The 12,379-nt window shown below is 34.2% G+C and overlaps 1 long non-coding RNA gene across 1 annotated transcript in view; it reads right to left on the reverse strand.

Annotated features, from left to right (window-relative positions):
- Nucleotides 1–12,379, reverse strand: part of LOC105066160 (uncharacterized) — a 258,888-nt gene that overhangs the window by 245,703 nt on the left and 806 nt on the right. The window contains exons 2-4 of the long non-coding RNA XR_006723496.2: nucleotides 12,254–12,304; nucleotides 950–1,073; nucleotides 162–263 (exon numbers count right to left, since the gene is read on the reverse strand). This is a non-coding gene — a long non-coding RNA (uncharacterized LOC105066160). The remainder of the gene's footprint in view (nucleotides 1–161; nucleotides 264–949; nucleotides 1,074–12,253; nucleotides 12,305–12,379) is intronic.

Raw genomic sequence — 12,379 nt, forward strand, 5'->3', positions numbered from 1 at the left:
TCTATTTTTCCCCTCCTGGCCATTATGCTGTTGCTGTCATATATTTTACTTATGCATGTTGTAAACACTGTAATTCATTGTTATTACTTTTATTTAAACAGTTGATTATCTTAAAAGAAAACTAAATAGAAAAAAAAGTACATATTTACCCATGTAGTTACCTTTTCCAGTGCTCATCATTCCTTTGTATAAATCTGTATGTCCATCTGGTATCATTTCCCTTCTGTCTGAAGGACTTTTTTTAACCTTTCTTGTAGTGCAGTCTGTTGGCAAAATATTGAATTTTCAGAGTTTCTATAATACTCTCAGGTTCAAAGTGGGTAAGCATCAATTAATCTACTACTCTCTGCCATATACTACTATAAATAGCCTTGGCTAAATTGTAAGAGAGAACTGAAAAGCAGTGTATTATCCAACCATGAAATAGCCTCTGAAAATCCAGCTTGGGGCAAGGGGAACTTGTGGTATGCCAGGGTGTTAAAAGCCACTGAGTAAAAATGGATCACTTCTTAGATACCAATTTTACTCAGAGATTTTGGAAAAAAAATATAAGCATTATATTTATACTAACCATAGGACTGTTATGGTATATAATGCACATTCATTTCAAATTTAAGACAAAACATGAAACTTGAAACTATCTTGGGACCAAGCTTCTAGGGCAATTATTCACTCTTCTCTGCTATTAACCATACTTTTGTGAAAAAATCTGAGGAGCAGTGATTTTGGTGATTATTCATTATTTTATTAAAAGTTCTCCTAAAATCGGATGCTGCCAACAAATGTAGATTATTCATAGAGGTTTTTATTTAATTTAAATATATATTTCTGAATTGACCACTATATCCTGTTACTCAGCTGATGGATCATTTCTTATTGTACCCATGAAAAGTGTACTTGATTCCAAGTTTTTAAAACATCATTATTCCTTTGAAGGACTTTTACTTACCAGTTCTCACTTTTGTGGCTGTCAGTGTGCCTGCATCAATCAGTACCTGCAACACTGTCCAATTTTCTGATTCCAATCCAGGTTAGAATAAGAATTCACATAAATAAGCCTGTTAGAAATAGGCCTAAAATAAAGATAAATAGGCTTGTTATGAAGACCCTACCAGAAAATCCACATCCAAGACTGCATCCTAAGGAAATAAGTAAGGCAAAAATTTAACTATTAGATTGTTCCTTTTACCAGTAGAAAAAAATTGGTAGGAACCAATATAAATACTCCCAAATAAGAAATTGCCTGTGGTACATCCTTATATTCTATAGTAGAATACTTATTCAGCCATTAAAGTATATTATAGTTGAATATTTACTGCTAGGAAATATATATGAATAACAAACAGGTGTGAAAATTTAGTAACAGTGAGTTAACAGTGGTTATTTCTGAGTGTGGGATTATTAATTTTTCCTATATCTTGCTTGTTTGTATTTTCTTTAATATCAATTTCTTGTAATAGAAAAACCCAAAGTTTTCAGAAATACTAATTCAACATGAATAAATATTTATTCAAAATAATGAGGTCATCATTTGTTTATTCATTAAGTCAGCAAATATTTGCAGCAATAAGACATAGTCTTTGCCCTCATGACTATTAATTTTCCAGGGGGGAAAAAAGGGCACGATCAACAATCTTGGAAATGTTGTATTCCTTCTTCCTCTCTTTCATTCCCATTACTTAATTGCCCAGTCATTCCCTCCCTTATTCATCGAGGACTTCGGCATCTGGTTTCCAGTATCCACCTCCCTTGCATGTTCTGCTACTATGTGCCACTTCAGCATCCATACAGACAACCCATCCAACAGCCTTGAACTCTGACTTCACCATCTTACAACCACTTCATTCAGCCATCCATACCCAGAGCCACATACCACGAAATTGCTCCACAGTCTTGGACTCCAATATATTGATCTCTGACCACAGCCACTTATCACTCCAGTGTTTTTTCACTCCATTACTCCCTTAACACCTCCTTTCTTACCTTATTTTAACCTCAGCTATTCCCATTTCTTTCAAACCACAATCTCTCACAGAGCTACATATCATTTCATATCCTACAGTCCCCAGTACATCAATCCCTTGCTAATAACCTTGCTCCCTGGTGAACTCCCTCTCCCATTCCTTAGAGCATGTATTTGATACGTTTACTTCAACTCAAACTTGCTACTTCACCTGTGTGCCCTTACCTCTTTTATGTTTCCTTTATCAGAAGAAAATCAAAACTATCAGCTATGAATCTCCCTCACCTTTTTTCTCTACATTTATAAGCTATACCTATAACCATCTTCACCACCTACTTTCTAACCTCAGAGGAAGATCCTTCTGCTTTTGCCAAGTCAGTACCTTTACCTGCACCCTTGATCTATTCCCTCATCTCCTACAAGTCTGGCTTTACCTGTATCCCTCCTGTTTTTAATCTCTCCTCCCTGCTGACTCTCCCCCACATTTTATAAACATGTTAAACTCTCTTCACTATGGAGTCTCCTTCTCTATCCTGTAACCTCCTCCCTACAACTACCATCCTTTATTTCTGCTCTGAAGAAGGGATGAAGAGCCTTGAAATAATAGAAATCTATTGTAACCTTTCTCAACTTTACTGTACTTTTCAACCCAACACAAACAGAATTCTGCTACCATCAGTGTATGAAAAGTGCATTGCAAATGTTCTGGCAAACGTTACTAATAGCAAAACTGCCAAATCCCATGATCTTTTTTAATTTACTTGAACCTGTCTTTATCTTCTGACCCTCCTGACGTCTTTCCTTGTAAACTCCTCTCCCATTGGCTTCTCCAGCACTGAGCTCAGTTGGTGCTTCCTTCCATCCCTCTGCTATTTCTTCTCCTTTTGCTGCCTCCACTTTGCCCATTTACTAATAAAGCTGGTTCTCATTTGCTCTCACTGTTGCAGTCTCTATGAGCAATGGTGGCCATTTCCCCCATAATTTTAATGATCACCTATTCAGTGACATCTGCTTCCAGCCCAGGCCTTTCTCCTAAGCCTCAGATGCGTATGTGGAGCTCTGTAGTGAACTGCTCTACATGGATATCCCACTAGCACTTAATCTTCAACATGGCCTCATTGAGCTTCTCCTCTCCCTCTCCCTTCCATTTTCCATCCCACACCCATACATACAAACACATTCCCAAAAGCCCTATTCTTCCTCCATTTGTCTCTGTCTTGGTTACCACTGTACTCTACCACCAAGCCAGGAACTAGGGAGTCATTCTAGACTTTTCTCCTGATCTCTAGTCTAACCATTACTTCCCTGGTGCAAAATCTCATTATTTCCCTCCATGACTGTAAAACCACACAAAAATACTTCCATTTATTTAAAAAATGGTAATAAAATTAAAGCACATTTTATAGCATTCCCTCTAGTATTTAGATTACGAAACAACAACCATGTTACCTCATTAGCAAGACATGAAGGTTTATACAGAAACACGTATAGCTTGCACTGTTTCCAGAGATCAGAAAACTTGTTAATACCCTTGTACCTAATGGTGTATAGCATATGGCAGTTACTGCTTAACTGTCTGTTCACTTTTGAATAAAGTAAATGTGGCATATTTAAAGATACCCATAATAATTATTAAGCTGCATGTTAAACAGTTCAATAAATGATAGGATTCATATATTATTTTATAATTGGGGGGAAATGTTCAAAAGCAAGTCCACAGGTCCAGTTTTAAGGGCAAATAAAAGTTATGCACAAAGTATTTTTACATCAGGTAGTTTAGAAGAAGCTTTGAACTTTATAATAATTAACAACTGTATATACTACCTTTTCTACAACTAAAGGACTAAAATTTAGGAATTTCAATTTTATATAAAAGGAAAGGAAATTAGGTGTAAGTGAAGATAGATGGAGAGATAATTAGATTTAGTTACATGCTATAAAAATTTCTTGTCAGGAAAAAGTTTCTTATCTACTATATTAGTAGTTTTGCAGTTTATTAGAAGTATTGCAATTAAGTCATCAGCTTTGGGTTATTTTGCCAATGGCATAAACATCTAATTGTAAAAAAAACACTATGTTTACAAAAATACATCCCCCAAAAGGGGAAAAAAAGTTATTTGTTTAATTATGTATGATAACTCTCTACTTGGAACACTGAAATGAATTTAATCTTCTGTTTCACTTCAAACTTTTTTTTTCTTTAAGAGTTTCTCTAAAAATTAGGTATATAGTCTGTATATACCATCCCAAGTTCACTGGGTCAAAAGTTAACAGTATGGGGTCATCAAGTAAATTAAATGTTAACAGCAAAAATTAAAGGACTTAAATTAAAAACATAGGGCCTAATCCTATGATGAAGAAAAGTAAGGAAAAAGTGTTCCCACAAGAGCTATAAACTGTTCACCTATTTAAAATAAATTACTTCTTCAGAGCTGCCTTAAAAAGTTAATTTGTTTTAAACACGTAAGCATTTCTTTGCCAAAAGAGAACGTGCTGTATTTTATTCTTCTTATTTCCCTATAGATTTGTCTTACCAGACATAATTTTTTTACATATTAAGAATAGAAATGTAGCATGAGGCTCAACTGTCATAGAAAACTGATCACATATCCTTGGTCATATATCCTAGAGACCAAAAGGTCTCAACTTTACTTCCTGTTTGCTAAAATGAGTAAGAAATGAATGTCAATAGATTCCTGTCCTCCTCAACTTCCAGGACAAGGCTCATCCCAAGTCAATAAAGTCTCTGAGAATGCCATGAGTTATAATTTTAAACGCTTTTTATGTAAAGTTTATATATGTCAATGAAAAGTTTATTAAAACCCTTCAATTTTCTTTTGATAAAGGGTAAAGAATAAGATCCATTTCTATTATTTACCAGTCCAGGCCATTATGAAAAAACCAGGAACTGCACCTCTATGTATGTACATATATATATTCACTACCACAGCCACACATGAACACACGTACGATTGGCTGTGGACATATATTACTTTCCTACTGCTACTATAATAATTAACATGAATTTTTTTAGCAGCTTCAAACAACAGAAATTTATTATTTTATAGTTCTGGAGGTTAAAAGTCCAAAATGGATCTAAGTGGGCTAAAATCAAGGTGTAGGCAGAGCTGCACTCCTTTCTGGAGATGTTAAGGAAGAATTTGGTTTTTTGCCTTTTCCAGTTTCTAGAGGTTGCCCTCATTCCTTGGCTCATGGCCCCCTTCTATCTTCAAAGCCAGCAATCTTTCCCACATCTCACCACTCCGACACTGACTACTCTGCTTCCCTCTTCCAAATTTAGAAAAACTGTGGAATTACATTGAGCCTACTCAGATAATTAAGAATGATCTATTTTTAGGTCATCTGAGTAACAACCTTAATTCTATCTGCAACTTGAATACCACCTTGGCATGTAAAATAACGTATTCAGAGATTCCAGGAATTAGGACGTGGATGTCTTTAGGAGAACTATTATTCTGGCCACCATCTTCCTCTCTTTCTTCAGGATCTCCACTGATCATCATCCATCTCTGAAATTATATGCAAACAGTTCACATATGCACATTTCTCTAGAGAAAGGGTCTCTAAATTTTAACAAATTCTCAACATTTAAGAATCACTGGACTAACTCATAGAATAGCAATATTCCACAGAAGGGTAGTTTGGAAGTGTCAACAATGTCAAATGTTAGACTGGCTTTTTAAAATGTGTATATTTTTAGCTTTGATCAGAAACCTGGATATGAGTTGAAAGTTTTTTCTTGTTGTATCTTTCCTCTGTGTTTTTAGTAGTTTTAATCATCCTAATTACATCTCTTTTTTACATTTTGCACTTATAAACATTTTTCCACATTGGTATGCAAACACATATTGGTATTTTTTGATGATGCTCATAGTCAATCCAGTGATTTCCCACAGTTTACTCAATAATCTTACTGCTATTAGACATTTCAACCTAACCCCCCTTTTTTGCTATTATATTTTAAATGCTGGAATGAGCATCTTCCTGCATAGATCTTTTTCAATATTTTGAATTTATTTCACTAGATTCCTGAAATTGGAATTTCAGACAGGAAAGATATGAATATTTCTATAATCCTTTTTATAATTGCTAAATTACTTTCCAAAAGTCTGTTTTAATTTATATTGTGACCAGCCTTTACTCACTCATACCATCAGTGTGAGATTTTTAAAATATCTTTCAGGGTACCCTTTGTGCATAGAAAAGATTATTCAGGGGTCATTTAAATTCTTATCAAAGTTGTGAACTAAAAAACTTAGTTCTTCCTTAACTTTTAAATTCAACTTGAAAATCTGGTTATTCTTTGTAAGTTTTGACAACAATCACTTCTAAGGAGGTTTTTAAGGTTTCTTAAATACTTAGCATTTAGAATTCTGTAACTTTTATTTCTGTATGTACTCAAAGCTTGATTAATAAATCAAACCTCTCCAAGTACTTAAACTCTTTTAAATCTAATAAATTAAACTTATAGATAATGTTAAATTCTTTTAAATGTCCCCATACTTTAAACAACCAGAGTTTAAGATTCTCTTCCACCTTTCAAGGTTAACCTGATAAATACTCTAACAGGCTTAATTTTCTTAAATATTACAAGAACTTAAAATACATAGATCACTATAAGAATATATTGCACAGTAACAGGGAATACAGCCAAAATTTTGTAACAAGTATAAATAGAGTATAATCTTTAAAAATTGTGAATCATGATGTTGTACACCTGAAATTTATTTAATCTTATAAATCAGCTATACCTCAATAAAAAAAATAGTGGGCTATCTATACCAATAAAAGTTAGGTAACTCAAAAAAATAATATAGATCACTCCTAAGCCATTGTAGCATATGCTTGATTTACTAAATCATTCTATATTTAATGTTATATCTTCCTGGGGTTAAAACTTTGACCCATTGGTAAAAATTCTGCCTTCTCAAGCAAAGTTGCCATCCCAGGCATTGAAGTTAATTATCAGAGCCCCCAAAAAGGAGTGAGTTTACTGACATATCTCCCAGATTCAAATTACACATAACCTAACTCTTCAACTACCACTAAGATTGTAGCTAACTTTCATTACTACCTTGTTCGTTTCGCATATCTCTGGACACCTTAAGATCACTGAATTGCATTCTCCACATTTCTGAAGTTCTGTGACTACAGTCACAATGCTAAAGTCATCCTAACAAATGGGATTAATTTTTTATGGAACAAGTGAAGCAAATACTTTAAAAAATAGATTTGTAAGAACTCTGTGGCCCATTAGTCTGTTAAACTCAGCACTTACAGTCTCTTAATAAAACATTCCTCAATTATTGATTTTAAACAGTAATTCAATAACAATGAGATAGGTTGGTGAAAACTTAGGTATCTCCTCTTTACATTCACTTTAAGGTGTCTTCAAATATTCATTCATTTTTTTGTGTTTGTTTTTCTTCCTTTGTTACTGTATATTTGTTAACTTCTATTCTTCTTACAGACTTGCCTCTATATATTGAGTATATTAACCCTTTATCTGCTTTATATGTTAAAATACTTTTCAGTTTTTCATGTGTCTTTACTGCTTATAGCAAATTTTTTTCCTGTGTATACATTTTTTGTGTAGCTACCAATGTTCTCCAAGGCTCTATGTTGAGCCCTTTCATCATTTTACATACCTCCCTCAGTGATCTCATCTAATCCTACAATTTAAACCACCATCTACAACCAGTTAACCGGTAAATCTACAAACAACATGCAAACCAGATCTTTCCCCTAAAGTCCAGACTTCTAAATCAAAAATTCAATCCTAATATCCAGTTATCTCTATAGTGAGGTTGGGAGGACATACTTAGCCCACAGGCATATCAAAATCAACATTTCCCATATCAAAATCCATCAAACCTCTTCTGTTTTCCCTATCTCAGGAAATGGTACCAACAACCACTGAGCTGCCCACATCAGAAACCTAGGAGTCATGCTATACACCTCCTTCTCTCTCCTATCCACATGCAAAAGGCTCCTAAACCTCTTTAGTCTTACCTTCCCAATTTCTCCACCTTTGCTTTCTCTACTCTAGCTGTATGGGCATTGAATTTAGTGGTCCTCTCTGCTCTGGCATTAACGTATGCTCTTCCTTTGCCTAGAATGGTCTTCCTTTCTTTTTGGCCTAGCTAGTTCCTAAGTCTCAGTTTAAGTGTCCCACTTTAGAAAGGCCTTACTTAACTCTCCAATGTTAGGTCTCCATGGTGTACGCTTTCATGGCATCCTATATTTTTCTACTATAGTACTTATTACAGTTATCACAGTTGTAATGTATGATTATTAACTTAATTATTAACTTAATCCTTGTTTCCATCACTAGACTACACCATAAGGGGAAGAACTGTGCCTGTTTTGTTCACCCGTGTATGCTCAGTATCTTGAACAATACACGACACAGAGTAGTGCTAAATAGTTACCTGGGAATAGCTACATATTAATACTGAATCAATAAATCCAATCTTTTTTATACTTCATTTTACCATCATTCTAATTCTTTGGTTCAAGTACTTTTTATTTCTTGCCTAGATATTATAATAGCCTCTGCAAGACTTTCTATCACTACCCTTGCATTTTCTCATCTGTTCTCCAGGACCCTTGTTAAAATAAATTTCTCAAATATAAATCTGATCATATTACTCATTGGTTTAAGATTTTTCAATTGCATCAATATAAAAGTGACATGCAAGGCCCTTCATGGTTTAACCTCTATCCACTTAATCAGGCTAACCTGTCTCAACTCCTCCAAAGGCACCCAGGCAACAAATCACACAAATTATCTGAATATTCTTGACCATGCCAGGTTCTTTCTGACTTCCCTGTTTTCTTACACTCCAGTGATTCTGCTTAAAATGCTTTCTGTGGCCTATTTCTGCTCTCTCTTTTACACCAGGATAACTCCGATCCTTAAAGGCTTGACTAAGGTATCCTTCAAGACTCCTTCCTAAAAAGCTTTCCTGAGCCACCTATTCCTAATCTGAGTTAAATGTTCTTCCTCTGCATTTCAAATCACAATTTTTTAAAGAATTTATTTTTCTTCAGTTAGACTTTCAGCTCCTTGCTAACAAGGACTACATATTTTTCATCTCTATATATCCAGTTCTGTTATGGACTTTGGTAAATGTCTAGATTTGTTGAATCATTTTGCAACCATCATGGTAAAATTACATCAGCAATAATGGATGCTAAATTTAAACAAGAATTTTGATGAAGAGCAGGATATATCTTCAACTATTTCCCCACAAATTGCCTATTAATTGCCAGGAAGATAAAACCTAGTAACATACATTGGAAAGCTAGGGCCACATATGGACCAGGTGATCAAAATTAACATCCTCAGTGAGGGACATATGGGTATCATGTGCTTCCAGAAGGGATACCCTGAGAAGGACACAATATCACCTGTGCAGTGGTCCACTTGAGAATGCAAAACCTCAACCTAATCATGAAGAAAAATCAGACCAAAGACAAAATAAGCAATGTTCTATCAAAAAGGAGGGTAGAGAAAGAAGCTATAATCTTTAAGAATGTCAAGGTCATAAAAGATAAAGAAAGGCTATGGAAATGTTCCAAAATAAAAGAAGCTAGGGTTAAGACCCACTAAATGTGGTACCTGATCCCAGACTAGCTCCTGTAAGGGAGGAGGAAATACTTAAGGACCAACCTACAAAGTTGGAATATGGATGGTAGATTGAAGTGTTATTTCAGTGTAAATATATGAAGCTGACAGGAAATACACTCAAGTATTTAGGGGTGAAGAGACCATTATAAATATATATATATTTGGAGAGAGAGAGACCTTGCATAAGAACAACTAAATGAAATGGGTGTTCTCTGAACAATTTTTATTTTTTCAATTTTTTGTAAACTTGAAATTATTTCTAAGTGAAAAGGTTTTTTAAAAATTAGGTCCACCTCAGAGAAACCAGGCCAACAGGAAAATAAAAGCTACTTTATGTACCTTTTACATCTATGCAGTTTGCATCTATGCACATTCTTTTTAAAATATTCACCACTGTATACTAAGTTTTCAACTTACTGTTCAAAATGTTTTCTTCTTTTAAGAGTCTTCATTCTTTCTTAAAAGATGAACAGACTATAGCCTTCACAGTTTTATCTAAATAAGCTAATATGTTGAAGCCAACATTCCATCATTTGTAGCTTACTCATCAGAAACAGCAGGAGGGGAAAAAAAAGCATTAAAATTACAAGACCTCTGCTCTCCACACTACCCATATTTACCATTCGTTTGCTGGTGATTGCATTGCAGTTTCCAAGTAAAACCTCAAATTTTAAATTATGACTTCAGTTTTATTCTTATGACAAGTCAAGAAGAGTATGCAGAGACACAAACTGGGTGGGTGGAAAGGGGTGGGGGCGGGTAGGACGATTAACTCTTTGCTGTATTGAAGAAGAAATAAGTATGAAAATTTCTGCTCCAATTGAGTCCCCAAATAACAGGTTTTTCTTCTCATAAATGTATCACTGTGTGGAGTATTAAAGTTTGAGAATGGTATTCTTACTAGTTTTTTTTTAACCTGTGAATCTGGTGATGTGAAGTAAAAGTGCTTTTTCCTTCTTTTCTTTAAAATTGAACTCAGGAATTTGCACCCCCTTGTGGTCAAACATAAAATTCTTCATTTTCAAAACACATTTTTTTTGTCCAGTTGGGCTTTTCTGTTCAGGCATAGGAACCAAGTTACTTGATTTTGTTTTCTCCCATTTTAGTGAATCAAGAAGCTTTAATGAAGGGTTGTTGGTTTATTAAATAGAATCTTAAACAAAATAGGATTTAAATCTTCTAAAAGTGACCCCTATACAAACTTTAGTCTGTGCAAAATGGAGATAATGTTGGATCCACCTCATGAGTTGTATTGAGGATTCAAGGAGAAAATGGATATAGCTGACACATAGTAGGTACTCAATAAATGTTATTATTTATTAATACCATCATCACTTTAGAATTCTCTTGACAGAATAAATCGTAAAAGGGGCTAGATTAAAAATTTACCAATTCATGATGTTCTAGTACAATCTTACAAATAAGATCCCCAAATTATCCAGAGTTCACTTAGCTGATTCTCTCCACAGGTATATTATATTTTTAAAGTTACAAAGAATATGTGTTTATCCCTGGATGATAGAAATTTGGATGGTTTTTACTTTATATTTTAGACTGGCCTGCTTTTTTCCCTTTTTTTCCCTTTAACTTTAATAATTAGAAAAGCAGTAAAACGATTACATTTCCATGTTACTCTTATGAAATGGCAAAACAGATTAACATCTTTATTCATCTGACAGAAATCATTACTAGGCAAAAATAATTTGTCGGGCTGATTTATCATTTTAAGGGCCTCTTGAACACAAATGCTAATTCCTAATGAGCTTGATTTTTAAAACACCTTCTAAAGAAACCATTTTAAGAGATTGGTGTCAATGACTGACTCACAACAATAGCTAACATTTACTAATATACCAAGCACCGTTCAAATGTCTTTAACATATTAGCTCATTTACATCCTTACAACTGGATGAGATACTAGCAATAATCCTTTTACAAAAGATCACACTGAGGAAAAAATAACTCGTGTAGGGTCACAAAGCTAGTAAGTAGTAGGGCTGAGCTTCAACCCAAGCAGTATGGTTCCAGAATCGACTCACTTAACCAGTACACAAAAGTACCATAGAGATGTAAGACATATACTACTCAACCATGTTACTTCTTGATGATGTCAGATTATTAAAGTCCATTTCTCTTCCAGTTGTACCTCAATAATGCAAGCCATGCTAACTTTCTTCCATTTCCTTACTTCTTAGAAATCAGGCACTTTTATATACAGTCTTATTTAACCCTCACAATGATGTATGTACTTGTATACTCAGACTGTTGTGATTCATCACAAGTTGTTTTACAACAAAAACGAGAAAAAAGTGTAACAATGCCTCAGATTTTAAACTGTTGGATTCTTTAGAAAATTAATTATAACTTGGGATCAGGAAAAAAGCAACCAGTCAAAAATAATCTTAAAATGTAATCATTTAGGATCAATGGCACTATTGTTTGTTTATGTTGTTTTAAATTTTCATCTTAATAATCTGGCATCAGGTAGGATAATTCTCCCAAGCAAATGAATGATTAAAAGAAGTTTTTAAAGAAGGTGTTCAAATATTGATAACTTTATTATCATTTATTGTCCTACCATAGCGCCCAGTCTCTGACGTTTGACAAATATGCTTAGGTCTTGTGCTTCTACTTACTAGTTGTAAAACTTTGGGGCAAGTTTCTTAATCAGAGTCTCAGGTGTCCACCTGTATAAAATAAAGATAACACCTACTTCATTGGGCTGTTGTGAGCAATAAAGATAATCATTCCTTAAAGCGTTT

Source organism: Camelus bactrianus, chromosome 14 (genome assembly GCF_048773025.1).
Source record: "Camelus bactrianus isolate YW-2024 breed Bactrian camel chromosome 14, ASM4877302v1, whole genome shotgun sequence".
In the NCBI taxonomy this organism is placed as follows: Eukaryota; Metazoa; Chordata; class Mammalia; order Artiodactyla; family Camelidae; genus Camelus; species Camelus bactrianus.